Raw genomic sequence first — 17,745 nt, forward strand, 5'->3', positions numbered from 1 at the left:
CAATGAAAGTGATGCATAAAAATATATGGCATATTCAAAGTGGGTGATTTTTAATTGATTAGAACAATGAATACATTTGCAAAAGTGTAGATACTTTTAAGAAAACAAAAATAAAATAAAAAAATAACATAGCCTCCCAAAATACCAGATACAGCAGGATAGTATTCCTTTTCTATAGGTGAAAAGAAAAGAGGCAGAAGGGAAGATCAGGATCTGTATAAAGAGGGAGTTTTGTGTTAAAGGATTCCAGAAAAAAACTGTGACTTTTGGTTGGGGGATGCTCCCTAGTTACTGAGGTGCACTAGGGAGAAATGTAAGGAATTAACACTTGAGCTTATTATTCCTCTTGACTAAAGCAAAAACTAGAGAACAAAGAAGTTCATTAATCAAGTCAGAGTCTCAGGCTATCCAAGAGAATAAGAATGAAAAGTTATCAGAAGGGATGCATAGAAGATAATACAATGTTCAATTCCTGTGGGAGACAGCATTCAGAATGTTTCCCAGGAGAATTTCAAAATTTCTATAAGCCAAAATTCATTTCCTCTATATTCACAATTGGCAACTCATCACAGTTTTCCTGTTATTTTCTGCTTTGTCATTTTATTTAATATGTGAAAAGGGGAGGGCAAATATATTCCATTAATTGTTAGGTAACCAAAGTACAAAAAGTCACCTGGAGATTAACATAAAAAAATGAATATTACCACAGAATCTTGGATGCTCTTTGAATGTGACTTGAGGCTATCTTCTTGAAAAACAAATGCATGGACTCTATCTTTAAGAAGAGTGGTATGAGTTTCACTTGTTTTTTATTTATTTAATTTTAATAATGATATTAATATACTAATTTTACATTTTAAGAAGTACCTGAAATCATGTTTCTTAATTAATTTTCTACTTCTACTTCTAATTGTAAACTCTAGCATGTATTTGGCTCCTGGATGGATGTGTGGCACATACCTATAATATCTGTGATTTAGAAAGCTGGGTAAGGAGGATGCAAACTCAAGACCAGTCTAAGCAAGTTTGAGGCCACACTGTGCAGTTTAGTGAGACCCTGTCTTAAAATAAAAAAGGCTAAGGACGTAGCTCAGTGATAAAGCAATCCTGGGTTCAATCCACAGTGCCATGGAGGAAAAAAATATAAATAAAAATGTGAAGTTGATTAGACTCATGATTCTGGAGAAGTTCAATAAAATAGTACTAGTACCTGGCAAGGGCTTTGTGCTACATTATAACATGTTGTAAGCTCAAGAGGTCCAACATTTATTTGGATCCTGGATGGATGTGGTGGCACATGCCTATAATATCTGTGATGTATCAGGCCACTTTTTTTCTTTCTTCAAGAGCCCACTCCCATGAACATATCTACTCCCATGATAACAGCATTGATGTACTCATGAGGGCAGAGTCCTCATTACCTAATCTTCTCTTAAAAGTCCTACCTGAGCACTGTTACAATGACAATTAAGTTTCAAGGTGGGTTTTAAAGTGATTATTCAATCCATAATAACAGACTTCCAAGTAAATTAACAATTCTAAAGGTCAGTTCTTAATGTATTATAAAGTAAGTGAGTTCAAATAGAAGAAGAACGAAAAATCAAGTGCTTTGGAGGGAAAACTAAAGGTAGTTTACAAAAATGAAGGAAGCTATGCTTCACTAACCAATAAAATACATGTATTTGTCCTCCCCTTGTCTCATAGTACATAAAATGATAAAGCAGAAAGGTTTAAAACCTTAGAAATTTAAGTAAATTTACAGAAAATCTAGAAAAAAATAGACATTATATGTGTGGGGAGATGATAGGTATGCGTAAATGCTTTCCATAAAATTCAAACAAAAATCTACCAGTTAAACAGTTGAATAAAATGATAACTCACAAAGATATATCTATATTAAAAGATCATACTTAAATGCATCTAATAGATAAATGGCCAAAAATATAAAAATTCTTAACATACTTGAGAATACACATTTTAAAATAATTCATGAAACTTGCCTTTATTTATTTTTTTTTTTTTGGTTACAAAGACAAACAGAAAGAATACATACATACTAAGTTTCTGAAATAACCATTTTTTTCATAATAATCTCTCAATGTTGGTATTGGTAATATTATGGAACTGGGGCCACCTGAGGCAGGTTGAGACTCCCTCTTTGAACCCCAATTCTTGCGACCAAGTCAGAAAGATTTCATTCATGTTGCTCAGAGTAACAGGAATGAATTTATTGTAAAGTTAGAGAAAAGGGAAAGGGGACACTTTCAAATGAGAGAGTGGGTTCTCTCAGAGAGGGGAGAGTTCATGTGCCTCTCCTGCGCTCCAGTTTTATTTGGGATCCTAGGGATGTTTCCAGAGTGTCCAACCCAGGCTAACCTTTTGACTGACATCAGACTTTCAAGTCACATTGTCCTGGTAACTCTAGATCATCCTGGCCCAGGCTCATTAGTTCTAATTGGAATTTTAACCATACATTCTTGCAGATTTATGGTTTAGAAGGAACTATTCTTGTCCCCCAAAGTTTCATGATCTTCTCATAAAAGTCTCATGAGTTCCTCACATTGACATTATCTTTGGCCTGCATCTCTCTTGCAGTTAATAGGTAGTTTGCTAAGGAATGTGACATATCCTATTCACTTATGCCAGGCAGGACTGCAGGTAAATTGCTTCTTGGAAAATAAAGCATGTGAGGGTCAGCACAGTGGACCTATTTTACAAAATTATTATCTTAACCTTGTGTTCTTGCCATTCTCATTCATCTGGCCTCTAGCAGTAAGGTTATGAAAGCTGATAATTTGTATAAAGTACCACTAGGGACAACGTAAAACATACGTTAATCCACTTGTACATCAAAATGGCTTTGATACACCAGCATTTCACAATGACTTTAAAGTCTCCAAAATGCTCTTTTTCAATGATCCACCCTTCAAAGAAATAGGAATTTACTCTAGAAAGAGAGTCAGTCACCAGAAGAAAAAAATATCCATGTGACAGGTGATTTTATGATGGACGAATATTTAAAATTATCTAAATGTTCACATAATAATGCTTAAGTCACTGTAAAGCATTGTTTTATTTAATATAGTTTTACTCATAATTATGAAGATTATATTTGAAATGTGATATTCTATACATAATAACACAAATAATCATTCATAAAATGTTGATAAATTGTAAAATTGGGTAATGTACTTTGAGCCAAATGAGAACAAAAATATTCAAGTTTGGTTAGAAAATAATAGTAATTTTTTTGTATTTGAAATATTTAATAAGTAGAAAATGTTTCTTAGGTTTCTTTTCCATACTAATTCCCTAACTTTATAATCTATATAATCTAACAGATACAGAACAATATAAAAATTGCAACAAAAACAATGTATTTGAAATGGAACATAAATCATGGCACATTGAAGTTTTGTGAATAAATATACTACATTTCTCTGGTACTTTTCTTTTTTTGTGTGTATTTAGCTTTGATATTCTCTATATACACTTTTTTGTAAACTTTACCTTCCAAAATATAGCCATATTCTCAATGCAATTCTTGGTTCATGTAGAAAAGTGACCTGTCAACAATAAAGACTGTAGAATAAAGAGAAGAGAAATAAATCAATTTTAGATATATTTTCAAAACCAGCTGGCACAACCTTTTATAAATTACAATGACTTAAGACAGTAAACTATGTAATAAAAGAAACAGCTAGCAATTTTGTCCAAGGGATATCTTTTAAAATATAAAGCTGTGTGAATTCAGTGTTTTTATATAGTAGTTAATAGAAATTCTATTTCTTCCATTTATATGTTGTTTCTTCATTATTGATTGTCTGTTTCAGAATTTTTTTCTGAAACTTGGTGTTTTTTGTGATGTAATGGTTACTCATTTCAATGGAATTATTTCATGCTGTTTTCAAATTTTGGTGATCATATTAGTGAAAACATATTTGATAACATTTAATTATTTTAGATAAGCTTTAAAATCATGGCATAAGTGACAAAATGCAGCCATAGTTGTTATCCACAAGAGAAACTTAGCTATCTTTTATTTTTCCCACTAAGTTGAAAACAGGCTTATCCTTAATCCCACAATGTCATTACTAAAAAAATCCATATTGATCTAACTGGAAAGAAATTACAGTTTACTCTCTCATTTGACAATTAGTACAGACAGGATGTTCCCTGATTTCTTTCAACAAACCTGGCTCACTTTCTTATGATTCTCGTTTTCAAATGGAGAACATATTGACTTGTAATGTGTTTTTACTGCTTTTTAATATATTCCTGTATACAAATCATTTTTAAATTTTGCTTGCATAGATGCTAACTGGGGACAGAGTACTGAAAAATTAATAGTAATTATACTTTGTGCACAATGCTTTATAACTTTCAAAGCACTTTAACCTATCATTAGAAATTTACTTTATATTAAAGTTAAACCCATTTACAAGGAAAATAAATTACAGTTGTCTGATGCAATATGCCATTAGTAATGTAAGGCAGAACCATGGCTGAAACTCTATTTTCCTTGTTGAAAGATAGGTAATATTTCTCAGATAAGATCAACCTGCTAAAGATGCTGTGATAAAGGAAATTCTGTGATAATTTTGCAGAACCCACAGCTGCAAAAATATAATATGACTAAAACGAATGTTTGTAATTTGATGGCACCGTAATCCTGAGGTTAAGTAAAATAAGTTATTTATTGGAGAACTCTTTGATGTTTACTCTCAAGCCCAAGTTAAAGAATAGAATAACCTCCCTGTTCCTTCTCATAACTTTTGTTTACCCTTATTGCAACTGTCCTGTTTGAGGTTCTATATCAGCATAGGTATTTGACTGAAGCTTTTCTAACAAAACATTTTTCAAACTTGAGGCAAAGATAAAGATCGTTTTAGTATAACATATTTTATGAATGACAAGTGTTCATCAAAACATATTGAATGAATCGGCAAGCAATATAAAAACGAGATTTCTTGTGTCCTCATTTTGGTTTTTATATTTCTATTAGTAAGAATATATTCTAATTTATGTGAAAAACAATTGAAGAACCTGAAGTTTTCCTAGAATACATCGTTTATATGAATTTCAGAGATCAGGATAGCCATATTACCTAAATGAGTATAAATTCTAGAGCTAACAATAATTCTGACTTTAGACCTAAATTCTGTTTCAAATGTTCAGAAAATTTAACTGACTTTTTTTTTGTCCTGTTAGCATCTAAGTTCATTCTCTATAATCCTGTCTTCTCAACTATCATCTCCCAATAACTCTCAATGAAATCAACTCGGTTAGTTACTTTTGAATACACTGAATAATTAATAAATAATTAACTATTTGGCATACTATAAGTTAATACTCTAAAGGTTTGATATATGATTTAATTGATCATTCAAAGAAAACCCCTTCTTTCCAATCTGTAGATTTTTTGTTGTTGCTGCTATAACAAATTTACTGGATTATAATCATATAAATGTATTACCTTGGAGTTCTCCCAGTCAAAAATCCCACATAAATGTGATCAGGATCTATTTCTTTCTGGAAGCTCCAGGCAATAATTCCAGGTTTTACCTTTTCCAATTTCTTGAGGCCCTAATCATTCCTTGACTCTTGGTTCTTTTACTCTGTCTTCAAAACAAGCAAAAAAGGCCCAATTCTTTCTTGTGTCACAACTGTGACCTAAACTTATGCCACCTCTTTGCCTTTGAAGGACTCATGGATTAGACTGAGACCGTTCTGATAATCCAGGATAACATATATACCTCAATATCCTTAATCTTAGATCTGCATAGTGTCTTTTGCTAAGATAGGTAGTATATCTTCTCCTGGGAAAAGAAAGTGGACACCTTTGAGGGGCATTATGCTGTTCACTACATAAGCATACTGCATTAAATGTACATCTGCTCTGCTAGCCATTAAAGGTATGAGTAATCATTTTCTTTCTTGCAAAGATAGCCCAATCTGTACCACATATGTCAACATTATAATCAATTACCTTTTAGATTGTGATTCCAGCTCTTGGGACACTAATTCTGGATTAGCGAACTAGTTTCTGTGTGTTGTTATCAAATGTTGAAAAATTCATCCAGGTGTGTTATGTCTAATAGCTTAAAGTTCTTGAATCTGCATTCTGAAAATCAAATTGATCATTTTCATTGTGTTCACTGGTGTACTCATTTAATTCATACTTTCACCATAGCTCTTATTCTTTATCTTTCTACATTTCTGTTTATATCTTAAACTCTTGGATGATGATTTTATGTTCTTACCCTCAGGATATGATACTGTGGATCGTAGTGATATTATCTCCAATATTTAAGTGTGGTCTTAAACTAGTAACAGTAGCTGTGTGGTAAATAGTATCCTCTACAAAAATATTCATTTAGTAAGAGTTGTTGCCTAACAAAGTTTTTAAAAGATTAAATTAAATGATACAAATAAGAAAATAATGAGTCAATTAAAAACAATAAATATTAAATAATTATTAAATAAGAGTTTTAAGGTTAAACATCACTTGGAATTTTATAGAAACCAACTTGTTATGTAATAAATGGGATGAAACTACTCAGAAATCTAGAAGATATTTTAAAGTTTATTATGGATATGTTCATATTTCCACACATAAAGTTGATCATCACCCAAATTAGTCAACATTGCTAAGTTTGATATTAAAATACTTAGGGAAAGTTAGATTGTATTCCAATCAAAATATTTGTATTGGGTAAGTGTAGAAAGAAAGTTCAGACTCATAAGAAGAGGTATAGAACTAAAAGTATATTTTTACCTAACAACAAACCTGTTCACATGAAACAAAAGCTGATATAATTAAAATTTTTAAAAAAGTAATACAATAATCAGAGGATCCAATATTTCACTTTTCATAATGGATACAACAGCCAGTCAGACAAAAAAATAAAAAATAAAGTAAAGTAACCAAAGACTGGATACCCACACCTCAGATTTCTAGTTTCTACAGAAGCAGAAATATACTATACTATATATAAATGTACTGTAGTCTTTTAGTAACTCTTGCCTCACCCTTGTAAGATATTACTAGATAGCTGGCATTAGATTCAAATTTTGAAGTATCATTCTACCATTTTTTTCAAGCCAGATATTTCAAAAAAACTACAACATGGTAAGACCAGTGAATTCCATGAGCATGTGGTCCATTACAAGTTTTGCTGTGAAATTAGTACCATAAACAGAGGAAATGCTGTGGTGCAGAATAGGTCATTCTTTCTACTTGTGAGTTAATTGGCTTTTTATTGCTGTGATCAAAATACCCAACAAGAAAACTTAGAAGAGGAAATGCTTATTGTGGGTGCACAGTTTCAGGGGGTCTGTATGGGTCAGACAATTCCATTGCTCTGGACCTGAGGTGAGGTGAAGCATTGTTATGGTTTGGATATGAGGTGTCCCCCAAAAGCTCACATGTGAGAATGCAAGAAGATCAGAGGATAAATTATTAAGTTATAAGAGCCTTAACCCTATAGGTGAATTAATCCCCTGATAGGGATTAATTGAGTGCCTAGAGGAGGTGGGACTTGGAGGTATGGCTTTGGGGTATATATTTTGTATCTGGAGATTAGAAACTCTGTCTCTTTGCTTCCTGATCATCATGTAAGCTGTTTTCCCCTGCTATACTCTTCCATCATAATGTTCTGCCTCACCTTGAGCCCCAAGGAATGGACCAAGACCTCTGAAACCATGAGCACTCAAATAAACTTTTCCTCCTGTACAGTTGTGCTATCAGGTCTGTTAGTCACAGCAGTGAAAAGGCTGATTAAAACAAGCATTGTGGTCAAGAGGAAAATTGGTTGGCTTATGAAAATCAGGAAGCAGAGAAAGAAATAGAAAAGGGCCACAGGGAAGATTAACTCTTCCTAGATACAACTCAGTAACCCACATCCTCCAGCCATGTTTCACTTGTCTACCATTACCAGCCAGTTAGTCTATTCAAACTAGAACAGACTAATCAGGTTACATTTCTCATAACCTAATGAACTGTCAGTGCCCTTTTAAAAATCAGACCTGCAACACTAAATGCAGAATCTCTGGCTAGTTGTAACTTATTAGTACATTCAGCCTGATCTATCTTTATATTTTTTGCTCTATTATCCCACACCCTTAATATCCATTACTACATATCTCCCAGATTTCTGTTAGTTTGCCACAGTTCAGGTAGTTTTTTTGGAGTGTAACCTACCTCTTCTGTATTCACAGGTTCAAGTCACAGCAGAGACAATGTCCAAGGACTCAAGAAGAGAAATGTTTCAACTCAAAGACTGAAAACAAATTGGCTCTGCCTTGGTATTATTCTTCATATAGATCATTGACAGATTGAATGATTACTATCCAGAATAGCTTGGATTGTCCTATTTCAAAATACTGATTTAATGCTAATCTTTCTGGAAAGGCACACATAGACTATTGTCGTTTTGATATGAAGTGTCCAAAAAAGCTCCTGTGTTAATGGAGGCATAGTCACAGCTAAAATTATTAGATTAAGAAATATGAACTAATCAGTCTATCCTAGTTTGAGTGGACTACCAGGGTGGTAACTCTAGGCAGGTGGGTTGAAACTGAAGAAGGTCACAGGAAGGGTTAATCATCCCTGTAGCCTCTTTCCCTTGCTCTCTCTACTTCCAAGCCACCATGAGCAGTGCAGCTTTTCTCTGCCTCACCCTGTGACCTTCTGAACTCCACTGTGAATTTCTGTTTCATTTAGTTCCCAAAACAAGGGAGTCAGCCAACCACAGACTCAAACTCTGAAAACATGAACCCCAAATAAACTTTTCTTTCTCTCAGTTGTTCTTGTTGGGTATTATGGTCACAGGAATGAAAACCCAACTAACACAGAAATTGGTACCAAGAGCTAAGGACATGGCTATGACTAACTTGACCTGTTGTTCAGAAGATTTGGGAAATTATTTATGGAAAGAATTTGGGAAATGTTTGGATATGCAGTCTGGAGGATCCTTAGAATGTTGTAAGCAGATGTTAGTGGATGATTCTGGTGGGAGCTGAGAAAAACCACAATGCTCATAGAAATGTGAATAGTAAAGAATGTTTTCACAAAGTTCCAGAGGTGAGAGAGGATCCATTGGGAATTGAGTTAGAAGTCATTTATGTTATATTCTAAAAAAAAAAAAAACTTGTCTGTGTTTTACTCATGTTCTGTAACTTTGTGTAAAGACTGAGTGTAAAAGTGATGAGATAATTAATCTGATAAAGAAAATTTCAGGTCAGCACAGCATTCAGGAAATGGCATGAATATTTATGGCATATTTTTTCCAGGTTTCCTGTAAGAGTTTAGAACAGAAACCAGAGCAGAAAGATTTTTAAAACTTGAAATTTGTCCCCCCAAAATGCCTATAAAACTGGGTGTAAGGAAGATATGGTTGTTGAAAAGATTACAGCAATGAAAGAGATGCTAAGTATTTTGCACAGAATAGATGGCTTGAAGTCATCTCAGGAATCAGCATGACCGCATCTTTTGCAGGCTCAAGGATGTAAAAGGAAACTCCTTCAAGAGATCAAGTGGGCACTCCTAATTACATTATGGGGCCTAGAAAATTATTTCCCTAAAATCAATTTCACTTTGCTTAGCAGCCCAGATATCGAGAAATCAGTGCAAGAGGATGTGGCTACTTCTCAACCTGGAAGCAGAACTTGGCATAATCCATGTGGTTTTGGTTCTGGAATGCAGTGTGCTGGATTTAGAGGGTAATGGAGAATTACACCAAGATTTCAAAGAAAACTTGGGAGGCCAATCAGAGTGCAGAAGTGTTGGGATTCTGTGGGCTGCCCCTGAGAAGGTGATAGCTGAAGATATAAAGCTGAAACCAAAATTGGAAGTTAAATAGTCCCCTAAGGAATAGGAACATGTGGATGTAATGCTTAATGGGTACAGAGTGTCTGTTCAGAACTTTTGGAAATATAGTTTACCTTAATATTTTTAATACTGCACGTGCAAATTTAAATACTGTTCAAATCCCCCATAGATTGATAAGGTAACAGGGAAACATGAGTAAACTATAATTTTAAATTACATGAGGTAGGAGATCCATGGGGTTAAGTTTATAGGTCAGTTCAAGACATTAATTTTGGTTTGCACTAAATTCAAACTCTGTTTTGTCTCTTTACCTATTTTCATTTCATTGCAGTTTTACATAAAACTCTGTATTCTTCTATTTGTATTTTTATTCACTTTCTTCTTGAAATAAAGACAGCACTATTTGTATCTAATCAGGTAACCATTCACTACATTTTACCCCACACTACAGAGTATATAACTCAAATTTTTATTCCAGATCTTAAAGAAATTCTATACTTTGTGATGTATACATTTTCTAAATCTCCATTCTACTGCCACTCAAACTTGTCCAAACAATTGTTGATTCATTTAAATTGTGTAAAAAAGAAAATATCATTAAAAATTTAATTTCCAAATAAAATGGGAAATATAAACAATAGTATCATATAAATTAACTTTTAATTTAATTTTCTCTCTTCAGATAAAAAGTACGTAAATTAATTATAAGGCTTTTTTATAACTATTTAATCACTTTACAATGATATAAGATGTCCAAGCCAAAAAAGTGACATATCCCAAACAAAACAATAAACTTTTTTTGAGCAGTTCATAGAGTTGGTATGTACTTTCATTAACCATGTGAAATGTCAATGTGTGAAAAATTACTGAAGCAACAGTTTGATAGATATAAAGGAAATTAAGACACGAAAGACTTCACCCTACCTTTTTTACAGTAAATTTTGTGTAATTTTTAAAGAATATATGGAACCATTTGAATAGAACTGATGTTCATAATGTAAGGTACTTACCCTTCTGCTTAGAATGTAATGGAAATGAAATAATTTTACTTCTCTGCCAAGGAGAAAATAAGTACTTATTTTAAGCATTTGGTTTTACAACCTATAATACATTTTATAATTATAGCAAAGGTAATATGAGATAAATTTTTCTTAATGGAAATTATCTTTTAGAACACATAATATATTTGTATTATAAATCTAAAGAAGGCTTTAAGATATGTTTTATGTTTCATTTTCTTGAACCATGAATTTTTTTGAGAAACTTACCATGTAGCTAACCACATCGAATGTAATAGTTAACAATGTGATTATCTCCATGGAAACCACATAGCAAGATATGATGCTAGTAACTGTCATAGGTTAATGTGCTGTTTGAAGACTGTAATTCACCAACGCACTGAAGCATTGCTTTATAAAATTATGTGTGGTGCTAAAACAAATAAATAAATAGGAAAAGCAAATATAATTTATTTATAGGATCTATTATTATTAAATAAGAAATAATGCACTTCAATCATATTTTGTGGCATGCCTACCTACCAAAGTGCAGGATTTTATGATGAGAAATAAGATTACACAATTAAATTATCAACAGTCTCTGATTTCATAAAAAAGTCAATAATAAGATAGAAACAAGCATAAATTGTAATACAAACAAAAATTAACAAAGCAATTTGAAATTAATGCTGATGATGGCAATGTTAATGATATAATCATTGTACCAAGGAATCTGTTATGTTATGAATGTTTATACTAAAAATATATGCCCTACTAGATAGACAAAAAATATCCATCTTTCACCAATATGAGAATTACTCTACAGAGAAGTCAAATTATTTTTTAAAATGTAAGAACTGGAACACTGGGTTTTTAACTATTTCAGTATCTTCAGTATCTTGTTTATATTAGTTGAATAAATGGAGATGTAGGGATTTGAATAAGTTTAGTGACCATCTATGGACTGGGACATCTGAAATCGTGAACATCAAATCAAGTTTTCTTCCTCTAAAGTTGTTTTTATGGATCTTTTGTCACTATGGTGAAAAGGCGCCTGAAACACCATGCAAGAAACTGATTTTTCACACTTTTCATTCATCTCAACAACAAATTTTCAACTCTGTGGAGTCTGCCTTAGAAGTTTTGCGTGAGTTTCTAACATGAACCTTCTTTCTGAGAGGAGGCTGCTGTCCTGCCAGTGCCTTCTTTGTTTCAAGTGTGACATCTGGGATATTTTTGATACATTAAACTGATCTGTACTCACTGGGGACAAAGATGAATAAATGCACATTTTTTTTACCATGTTGAGTCTGGATTATTGCTTGGATAATATTTTCTAGATCTTTAATGTCATTTATTATTAATGAAGTTTATTTTGGTAAAAGAAAAGATGATATTTCTGTCATTTGAATTTTGAGACCTGACAAATGAGCATATCATCTATTTTGATGACTATAAAACAGTTTTTTCCTAGATCAGATTTTTAGTTTTTTTTTTTTTGAAGAAACTGCATTCTTTCTTTCGATAGCATTATATTAATTTTCATTCCCACCAACAATGTGTAAGTTTTCAATTTCTCTATATTCCTGACAACTTTTTCTGTTCTCTTTTTAACAATAGTCATCTTACTGGTATGAAGTGATATCTAACTGTTGGGGGAAGGTAAAAGTTTAGAATTTTTGTGTAAAATTGAACTTAATTAGTTTCATTATACTAGTAATAATTATAGTTTCATTATACTTATAATATGGTTACCTGTGTTCATAACCAAAACAACCAATTCCTCAAGATAGGAAAAAATATTTTGTTTTAAATACAAGATGGGTGTACTTTTATTTAAAGATTAATAATGTGTGTTGTACAAACTAATATAATTAGCATTCTAGTTATTTATTAATATATAAAAGGCCACCCCATATTTAGGCAAATTTAAAAAATCACATATTTTTATCACCTATTACAGTTAAGGGGACATCTTACTCCACATGGATTATGTAACTTGGCAGCCTCATAGTTGAGCTTCTTTTGTGGTAGCTAGAAGTTATCAGGACAGCGATCCCAAAAGAAACTAGCAGAAACTACATGCTCCCTTCTGATTTCGTCTCGGAAATCATGAAGCATGAGTTTGAATATATTGTGGCCATTAAAGATGGCACAAAGACATGTTAAGTTCAAATGAGGGAGACATTGATATAATTCTTTCTGAGAAGAATATAAAATTATTTGCAGATATGTTTTAAAACCACAGAATAGAAGATGAGCTGTGCTTTGCAAGACTGTTTATTTAAATAAAAATGTTAACGATTTCAATACTGACTGGATTCATGAATTTGCCGTAAAGATTTTACTCAGTCTTCAGCATATTCAATCATCACATTTAAAGGATGCTTCAACAGGTTTTTTGTAACTGAGATATTAAAGTTGCATCAAAACTACTCACTTGAATTCTGATGTGTAATTATGGAACTCTAGTCTACCAAATTTAAAAGCAATCATGTGTATACACAAAAAGATAACATGCCTAATCCTTCTCTGCCACTTTCATTCCTGTACTACTCATTCGCCAGGCACCATGATTTTGCACAAATTGAGAGATTTTTAGGGAAATGTTATTATAATACAATTTCCTATGGTGGTGTGCTTTAGGTTTTTTTTTCACATTTCACCTGATGGAAAATAGTAATTCTAAAGTCATTATCTCTTTCCAGAACAATAGTTTAGAGAAACAGGTGCATATCATCTCAGTCTCAATTTGGAGTTCATTTCAATAAGCTCAGATTGGCTGCATTTTTTTTTTTTTGAAGACAGCACTATTAGTTGTCTCATTTGTTACAGCCATTCTTTGCTGTTCTCACATCTGTCAAAGTCCATACAAATAGCCCTCTAGAGGAAGCAGATGTTACAAAGTTATAATTTAGATGTTTGTTTTGCCTCATAGACAAAATCTGGACAGTAAACATTCTGGTCTGTTAAGCACCATTATCAAATGCAAATTGTGATGAATTTTCTGATTAGTTTGTCACTGTTTTTGAAATTCTTATCTTAGTAATTAGTACAGGAAACAATATTCTCAGATGCTAAGTCCATAAAGAAATTGGTAAATTGATAAGTAGATAGGTAGCTACAAAATTGTATAAAAAGAGCAAGAAATATTTAGATAGTTTTGGATGTATCTAAAAGCCAAATGTTATTCTGTGATTACATTTGTGGTCATATAATAAATAAATTAACAATATCCAGATGTATTTGATCTATCCACAAAATATTGCATTATACATAACATTTTTTCTGAAAGTAGAAGTTTTAGATATGAATTAGTGAGGAAAGAAGGGATACACTTTTGTTGAATGTTAAACTAGATTTTTATTTTTTATTTTATTTTATTTTACTTTGTTCATTTATCTTTATTTGTATACCTAAATATTTTAGAATAAGTCATGGACAGATGACTTTAGAATGTCTTCTAATTGATATACTATGGAATTTTAATTTTTCTGCTTATATGCTAATTTAAAATATACAAAATATAAGTGAATCAAATACAATTTTGAGATTGGTTTACTGGCTAACACATTTTTGCTTAATCCTTAGCACCTCTTCTAGTCAATACATGTTATATGTTATTTATATTATCTTTTTGTCCTCCTTTTCAAAGTATGGTGTAAGCTCCTTGTGTGCACAAATATTTATCTGTGCCAAAGAATGCCTAAAATAGTGCCTGCCACAGTAAATAAATACAGACATTAGTTTTGGAAATGTTGGAAATTATATTTGCTCAAAGGTACACATAATTTAAGCAACATCTTACCACTATCACTATTAATATTAATAGTAATTTTTTTTGATGATGATAAAATAAAAACTAAAAAATTTAAAACTCAATACGTAAGAAAATTAATTTCCATGAATCAATTCAAAGGCAAATGTTCCTATTTTGAAATTCTGAATTCTGAATGTGATTCATAATATTAACATATTGCAAATTTAATGAAAATAGTCATGCTATGTTCAATTGTCTATTTTTCTTGCTTTCCTGATTAAAAAAGAATTCCTGCTCTTTTGACTAAATTTATAAAAACATAATTTTTTTCTACAGTGAATGAAATTATCCCTGGACATTACTTAGTTACTTTAAATTAGGTAAATGCCTTTCATTTCATCATATATATTTTTAAAATGCTATCTTCTTTGATGTAACTGAATATAAAGTCTTAGAAACTTATTTGCAATTGTATAAGTTACCCCTCAAAAAGAATAAAAACTATTAAAATATTTCACACTGTTATGATATAAACTTAAAACAGATATACATTTTCATATACATTATGTTGAAAAACACTCAATTATTTTAGAAAATTTTAAAGGATTTTTATGCTAATAAAAAGTTTTTATTTTAGGGCTGGGGATGCGGCTCAAGTGGTAGCGCGCTCGCCTGGCATGTGTGAGGCCCGGGTTCGATCCTCAGCACCACATACAAACAAAGATGTTGTGTCTGCTGAAAAACTTTTAAAAAGTTTTTATTTTAATAACATAAATTTCAGATGTGGCCAATAATTGTTTCAAATTATTTTGTTTCCCAAAACACATGTATTATATAACCTAATTTTTGCTTAATTTTGTTTTCAAGTTATATCATGATTTATAGCTTTTGAAAATATCTGAATTCTTATTAATTTAAAACACTAGTAAATTTTTAACTCTAAAATACTCACTCATAATTATTCCAAAATTATTTCTATTTTATGAAAGTTACTTGATTGTAGTGAAAAGTAAGTTTTATTTAATATCTCTTTTTGAAGCAGTTCTTTTTTTGTTCAATATATTTTTGTTGCTTTGAGAAAATCCCCTGATGACCTATCATAAAATGAATAAAATTAATGCATGTATTCCCAAATAACACAAGAAGAATAACTGTATATTTCTTTAAAATATTTTTCACAGTGGTAAATAATACAATAAACTGTGTCAAATAATAAAAATCATAAATACAGTATACTATGTAAAATTGTGATTTATATTAATTAAAAATAGGATTTGAATAGACTTGTAAGACTACTTGGGAAAATATCTACAGCTATATATTAAGTCCATAATTAAGAACACAGCCTTCAATAGGGTAATATTCTCCTTGCAATAGTGTGCTAAACGTGTTGTACCATTGACTGTACAGGTTGTACTCTCAAAGAGTTTTCATAGCAATGTAATGTCCCAAATCCTAAAACATTCTAACTTCAAAAAGTTCACAAATCTTATATGGTAAAAGATTGATCTAATTTGTTTTATTTTTATTTTCACATAAAATTTATGTAGGATTGTTTCAAAGCTTCTCAGATATTTGACCAAATTAGCTTAAAAAATATTTTCAAGTAAATAGTTTAGATTGTTTAAGCTATTGCTAATAAATATACAATCACTAAGTGTTTTAATTTCATTTAAATTACTTTTGGTAAGTTTTCTCCTTTTTTTAGGAACAAAACATGATCACTTTCAATTCGACAATTTACCTGAAGATGACATGATTTTATTTTATTTTTTTTAATGGCTGAATAAAAAAGTACACACTTCATTGGGTATGAGAGAGAGAGTGTGTTTATGTGTGTGTGTGTATATATACCCCACTTCTTATTTATTCATCTTTTGGTTGTTACCTAGGCTGATTCCATAACTTGGCTATTGTGAATTTTGTTGCTATAAACATGTATGTAAATATCTCCATTACATACTGACTTTAATTCCTTTGGATATATACTAAAAAACATTTTAGCTAGATCATATGATGACTCCATTTTTAGTTTTTCTGAGAAAACCCCATACTGATTTTCTTAGTGCCTGTACTAACTCACATTCCTATCAATGACGTATAAAATCCCCTTATACAATGTGATTTAATGACTAATATTTTTCATTTTAAGCATCACTTATTTAGCATTCTTTCCTTTTTAAAAATAGTCATACATTTTATTTACTTAATTTAAATTATTTTATACTTCTTGAAATTAACATAAATTACTTTGCCATAAAAATGAAGTACATACTTATGGAATTTATTATGATAATGAGCCATTTCATTAAACATTAGCCTACATGTTATATGATCTAATGGTTTAATATAAGTTAATAATCATAAATATTATAAATTTTATTGAATCAATCATTAAATATACATATTTTATTATTTACATTTCCAACTTATTATTTGACTACTATAAAATATTATATTCTTATTTAATTAGTATATAATTAATACTCATTGAATAAAATTAGTATGATTAAGATGATGGATAGGATATTGAATAATTGCCATCCTGACATACAGTTCTATCTATATTTCCAATATAGTATATAATAAAAATCAGTAATTAGCTAATACTAACTTTTTAAAAATATAAATTAATCTGATAATAGGTTTTGGAGGTACTATATTTTCAAAAACGTATTAGACATAAAAATTTTTCCTTTTTGTTGATATGTGGAAGCTAAACCACAATAAGGGGGAAGAGGGAAAGAATATAAACTCAGTAGATTAGACAAAGGAGAAAAAAGGAAAGCAAAAGGAAAGATAATTGAATGAATCTGATATAATTTTCCTATGTACATATATGAATACAACACAGTGAATCTCACCATTGTGTATATCCACAAGACTAGAACCCTAATTAATAAGATCTAAGATGTATTTCAAATTTGTATAAATATAACAGAACAGAAAAAAATATATCGGAAGTATACTTGAAACATAAAAGACATTTCATGTTGTTGATTCTATCTGGATTTTATTTTTAAATTTTCATTTTGTTTACATTTTTAGATATTCCAGGGGTCTCAAATTTAATTTCCTCAGAGAGAAAGCAGACTATGTAAATAAGTAAATCAAGACGGTTGAAGGATGATGGAGAGTCAAGAGGACTGTGTCAA

Source organism: Ictidomys tridecemlineatus, chromosome 9 (assembly GCF_052094955.1).
Source record: "Ictidomys tridecemlineatus isolate mIctTri1 chromosome 9, mIctTri1.hap1, whole genome shotgun sequence".
In the NCBI taxonomy this organism is placed as follows: domain Eukaryota; kingdom Metazoa; phylum Chordata; class Mammalia; order Rodentia; family Sciuridae; genus Ictidomys; species Ictidomys tridecemlineatus.